The following is a 6,462-nucleotide window of genomic DNA, read 5'->3' on the forward strand; positions in this document are numbered from 1 at the left end:
CTGCACATTCAGGGTACTTTCAAACCACTTTTTAAAGCATCCCTCTAGAATCATGATGTGTAGAAACCATATTTTTTATTTTTCACAAGAGCTGAGATTGTCGTTTAATTACATAAATCCAGGAGTAGGAGATTTAAGGAGGGGGGAAAAATTGCAATAAAGTCCTGTGAGAGATGCCAACACTTAATTTAGCTGTAAAAGATGTTTTTTTTTTTTTAATCTGTATGCCTCCCAGACCCATTGCCCAAAAATGTTCTGAAGTGAAGCAATGTCAAGCAGGAAAGACATCTCACCCATAACTAATAGAGAAAAATATCTCAGGTGTGGGAGACATATTCGTAGTATGTGAATACATACATTCATTTACCATTCATCAAAATCCACTCTAACTATCCCAATCCTGTGAACACTGCCTTTCAGTAGATATTTTGCAAGATCCCATTCAAACAGGTTATTAGAAAGAGGTAGTTTTCTCCTGCCTCACCAAAGATGAACCCACAGAAAACTGCCACTTTGCTCTGGTGCTTGAATTCAAAATATTATTAAAAAAAAAATAGACTCACTTTCTGAGTCAAGGTTTTTGAAAGAGCAGCCTAAGGTTGCTACCAGCCTCAATACAAATGCAAAAGCACAATAAAAGCACAAATAGGAGCTCTGATCTTTTACATCAACAGCACCAGATATGAAGGAAAACTACACTGCCTCAACTTTCTAGACACACACAGCTGGCCACTGATTTGTCCCTGGAGATGAACATGTTCAAAATTTACATCCTCAAAGCTTGTTATTTATCACTGGAAATGCCTAGCTTTTTAACTGGGGTGTCACATTAATTTTGCTTAACTTTAGCATCCATGGCACAGTCAGCTATATCTGAGTTACCCTAGGCATTGCATTTCCTCACAGAGCAGACACAGAAACACAGCAGATGAGCTGTGCCTCCCCTTGGCTGCCAATGGCCCCTGCATTGCAGACATCTGAAGTTAGGCAACACGATCATCACCCTCACTGCCTGCATCCTTCTCTCCAAAACTACCCAGGGAAGAGAAGAGAACAACTCTTCATACGAGAGGAACAGCTGTGGCTGCTTACCATTTTCTATCAGCAGGCTGAGGCCAGCCAACACGCCCCTTACAAGGTGTCCACTTATAAGGACCGCAATTGCAATAACCTGGAGTGAAGTTCCAGCCTCAGGATTCCCTTGGAAGCCAGGTATCTAAAAATGAGTCATTACAACACTGAGCTTCAGCCCCCTTCTAGGTGTCTAGGTTGAAGTGCATTTCTAGTCTCTTTTCTGTACCTTCAGCAACCACAAGGGAGGGAAGAGGGCTTGCAGCTATCCTAAGCTGTTTACCTATTGTTTTTACCACATCATACCTAACACCTGACATGCAGCTACTATCATTGTATGTCTCTGAATAAATAAATGTATATATACTTACATATATGTAGCATGTGCCTTTCTCTTTATGGATATAATACATTATATACAAATTACATTCCAATCAAAAAGCACTATTGATGGTCATGTCTTTTACAGGCTAACATAAGACGATAAATACAGTCCAATGAGAGGTCCAGGCTCATTGTGTCATCCATGCACTTACAATGGGAAGGCATGCAATTTCCAAATCGCCCCAATTTCCACCTTCAGCATGCCTACAGGATGTATAGCATCACTCTGAAAGACTTCAGATGTGTCTAGGAGAGCTAGTTCTTGTATGGTATGTACTGCATCTGAAGCCAGTCCGTCTTAATCTGTTCCCCACTCCTTGGACTTTTCTCTTTGCTCCATTGTTAATTTTTCTTCTCATTCCCAAAGTTCTGGGTGACAACAGAAAATTTGGGCCTTGTTAATGCAATCAAGTAACATAATAACCAAGATTTTTTAACTCAAAGTATCAGAACAATTACAACATTACAACTCTCCCATTTCCACCTGTAATGACCAGGATGGGTTCAGATAGAAAGCAAAGAAAAGAGTGAGATCTTCATCTCCTACCATTAAAACCAAAGCATGCAGATTTCCAAATGCTTTTTTTTTCAGTAGCCAGAATGTGGGCCTCTTTCAAAATGATGTATGAACACTGGGTGTTGACCAGGTTTTTCTGGATGGTTTCTGGATAAATGTTTAAAAGATGACTACAAGAAAAATTAAGAAAGGAAATAAAGCAGGAGGTGTACAAGAAGTCCTGCAAGATATGTATGAAAACTGGTGGAAGCCACTAAACCACTGAATTGCCCTTGAGTAGTCCAGCCTAACCATGATGCATCATCCTAGGGGGTTTGAACTAGCAATGCTAGAACTCTGGAGAAAAAAGACTAAATCAGAGACCCTTTTGGCTCCATAAAGACCTGTTATTTTGAGCAGAGAGTAAGTTGTTGTGAAGCCATGGCAGGGAAAACACACTGACATGGGGGTCCCCAGGATTACTATTGCCAAATGCAAAATCTACTGTTGGCTCACAAAATGCTTTGCTGACACACCAAAGACAAAAATTGTGTATTGCCAACCACCCTCACCACACGTCCCAAAACATGCCATACGGCCAAAAGTACTACAGCGGATTTTGCCATTCCTCGGGTTCTGGTGTGAATTGACAATGAGTCTAACATATAAATTACATCATCTTTTAACTTTTTGTGATATATAACATCGGACAGCTTTGTCTGGCACAATCCATCATGAACTAGTCTTGTTGACATTCTGGATTCTCTCTTCTGACCTTGTCCTTTCAGCACAGGCATAATTGTGCTTATGATAATTTTATTCCCAGTTAGGCAGTGATTTTGCACACCTTTGAGTTACAGAATAACTAAGAAGCCAGTTCTCTGTATGACTGCTGAAACAAGGCACCTTGAACCAATTTATGCTGAAGCGCAGTCCAGTAGTGTAGCAGTAAATAAAAGTGGGTAAACTCAACTCTCTCAGAGCACATAAGTAAGTTAACTCTCTTTAGTCCTGTTTACTGTTGACTATACCATAGGTGCACTCTCAGCTGGGAGCTCCCCACTGAGGAAACACCAACCACATGTTTGCACAGTAGACAACAGAAGGAGGGAGATGTACAACCTAGTGTTCATGGTATGAAGGGTCTAGCAGGCAAAGGGAAGGGATCCAGGCTCATTTCTGCCACCCAGCTCTCATGCAGAGAGAGCTCCCATTTCAGCCATGGAGCTCTAGGCTGTTATTATTACTAATTTTTCCGTACTTATATATCATCATGGGGGTTTAGGGATTTTTTTAGATATGTAACACTTTAGCAATCATCTAGGGTGATGGGCAAATCTTTTTTGTTGAAGAATTGACTGTTCGGTGTCACTTTAGTGGGAATATACAATTATTATGGCACATGAATTATTTGAGCTGTTCCCTATGAAGACTGATTGCCTTTCATGGGCTGTGTGTGGGAGCAGCAGAGAAATCCCTGCTGTTCCAACTGGTGTTGGCACCCCCAGACAGTCAAGTATAGCTGCAGAAGTGCAACTGTCATGTCACCTGCAGCAGTGCCTGAGTCAAGGTCCCTGCCCACCCTGCATTCAAAACAAGGGAGTGATTTAGCTTCTTTCAAACCACTGGATTTACACAAATGTGAAAAAATATGCTGGACTGCAAATATTTAAAATTAAACTTCAAGATATAACTCACCACATTAAAGAGAAAGGGGCATCCCACCACATCCATGCCTGCATTTTCAGGGGAGAAATAGTTATGTGAGCTGTAGCACCCTTCCAATATGAAACTTCTAGACCAATTATTAGATTATTGCAACAAATAGGCTATTGTACTCCCAGCGTAACTTGGTAACTAGAGGACAGCAGGTGTGTTTTAGTTGAAGACTACTACTTCACAACACCAACCAGTCACTTTTGCCCTCTTCAGCACATTTTTCAGCCCCTTCAGTTCTGCCACTAAAGCTGATGGGAGGATATGGAGTGATAGACATCAATTTGATCAGAAGAAAAAAAACAAGTTCCTACAAAATCAGTTACTGTAAAGCTGCAAGGAGTGGCAAACAGCAGAACCTCTGAAGGCTGCTACTTTTTTTGCTGCTTGCCACAATATTCTTTTGTGTGGTTTCTGGATCTGTTTCCTTTACATATGTTTTTCAACTGTTTCTGGTTTGAGGTTCTTGTTACTGGAATGTGGATATGTTGCCGAAGATGCTTTTCAAGCTCATAGACTGCTTGTATGCTATTAACTTCTACTGCCCTTGATGCTCTTGTGCTCTGTCAATCAGACTGTATTTGCCATCAAATTTAAAGTATAAGGTATCTGTTATTTATTAGAAAGAATAACTCCCTGGGGAATAATGACTTGTTCTTAGTTGGTCTGACTGTGTGGCCTAGGTTTCAGACCTGAAGAAGAAGTGTTTCTGAAGCTCAGGGCCAGAGACCAGGACAATTTCCTCTTATATCCTCCACAGCCTCCTCACCTTCTCCATTTCTGGAAGCTGTCACTTAACATAGCATTAAATGTAAATGGTTATCAATGCAGCCTAGAAAGTGAACAAGAGACAGTAATAGACAAGACATGGATGTTTTAGACAAATGTTGAAGCTCACAGAGGAGCAGTAACATTGCAATAACAGAAACTGAGTTTCAATTGAGTTGAAAAAGCAATTACCTGGTACTACATAATAAAGTGAGGACAAGGAAACACTTTATGATGTTATGATTCCTCTTCCTCACAGCTTTTTCGAGGTGGGGAGGGGGTTGCTATGACTTTTGCATTTAACCATGAGGCTACCAATGGCCACCTCAGCTCTGCTGCACTCCTCCCCTCCCAAAACAGCCTCTGGACAGTAACGTTTGTCTTAAGTCTGGTTTCCTTGGACATTTATTCATCAACTTTCCTGGAGGCTCAGCACAAAGGCAGACCCTAGGAAGAACCATCGAGGCACAGCCAGCATCTCACCACCAGGCCAGGGATGCCGCTGGGATGACGAAGCCGACAGGGTCGCCTGCCCCCGCATCCTCCACCCCGCCGGTGAGCATACATGTATCCCCCCTCCTACACGCTCCTGCCTCTCCTTTTTCTTTTCCTTTCTTTTTTTTTTTTTTTTTAATTTATTTTTCCCCTGCAGAAGTCGAGGTTAAAACCCTGAAATCCGAAGCCCTGAAACCGAGCTGCTTGGCCCCGCCGGTGGCACGGCCCCGCCACACACGCCCGTGTCCGCTCGGTGGCCCGGGCGCCGTCGGGATGGGAAGGGAGGCGAGGGGGTGGGGAGGGCGTGGGGGTGCGACAGAACGCAAACAGCGAGCAGCTGCCTGGAGTGACCGTGACCCGTGGGTTTTGCGTGGATGACCGCGGAGCTGGATGGGAGGGGTGAAGGAGCAGGGGAGAAGGGGTTTCTCACGACCAGGAAAAGGTAGAAATCCGTGTGCCTGCGTGAGGGAGAAAGGGGGAACCGCTGAGGTTTTATTCTTGAGAGAAGCAATTAAACACAAATTAGTTGCATTCATGCGACGGGAAGATAGTCCCATCTCTCTGTCCCTTCTCCTTGGGGTGGCCGACGGGGCAGCCCGTGGGCCTGGGTCTGTGCCCGGGCCCCTCCTCAGAGCATCACCGGGCGGCGGGTGAGGCCCTCCCGCATCCCCCTCCGCACCCGCGCACCCTCGGCGCTTACCCGCCCCACCCGGCCTCGCCTCGCCGCCACGTCCGGGGCAGTGGGTGAGAGAAACTCAAGTTAAAGAAGGGGTTGACCAGGAGCTACTCCCCGGCCCGGCTCCGAGTCCGCGGTGAGCCCCCGGGGTTCGGGAGGAGCGGGACGGGGCCAGGAGCGCTCCGTGCGGCCGGTGGGTGCCGGCGACCGAACAAGTCCAGTCTTCCCAGGCTGCATTTTAATCCCGAAATCTGGAAATGGAAATTGTTTGATGTATGAGGAGACGTTATCTAATTAGGGCGTAAGAAATTTAATCTTTCCAGCAGGCAGGTCATATAATTAATGTTAATTTAACGCTCAAATTCTCAGTCATTAATTTTTATTCTCTTAAATGTAGTTTGGCAGGGCCCCCTGATCCATGGCAATGGATTTTACTGAATGTAAGAGCACACTTGGTCTTTGGAGTGAATTACTGCAGCCCTTCCTATCCCAATAACAAGATCACATCATGTATGCATTATTAAGCCATGTAATTGAATGGTCCATAGTTTGCATATCAGACTATTAAAGTAATGTGTTTTGCTTTTCTTCCAACACGTAATGTTAAAGCCTTTGCGAATATTTGGTGATTCTGATAATTATCACCAAATTACTACAAATGTTCTCTTCATTAACGTGATTTCTCTCAAGCATTTTTTAAAAAACGTGAATAATGCATTAAGTGGTGATTTGTAAAGTGTTTTTTTAAATAAAACTTGTCAACTACGATTCCAAATGAGAAAAGAAAGAGAAAAAGAAAGAAAAAGAGAAAAAAGAAAAAGAAAAAGAAAAAGAAAAAGAAAAAGAAAAAGAAAAA

Source organism: Corapipo altera, unplaced genomic scaffold (assembly GCF_003945725.1).
Source record: "Corapipo altera isolate COAL_440 unplaced genomic scaffold, ASM394572v1 2b, whole genome shotgun sequence".
Lineage (NCBI taxonomy): Eukaryota > Metazoa > Chordata > Aves > Passeriformes > Pipridae > Corapipo > Corapipo altera.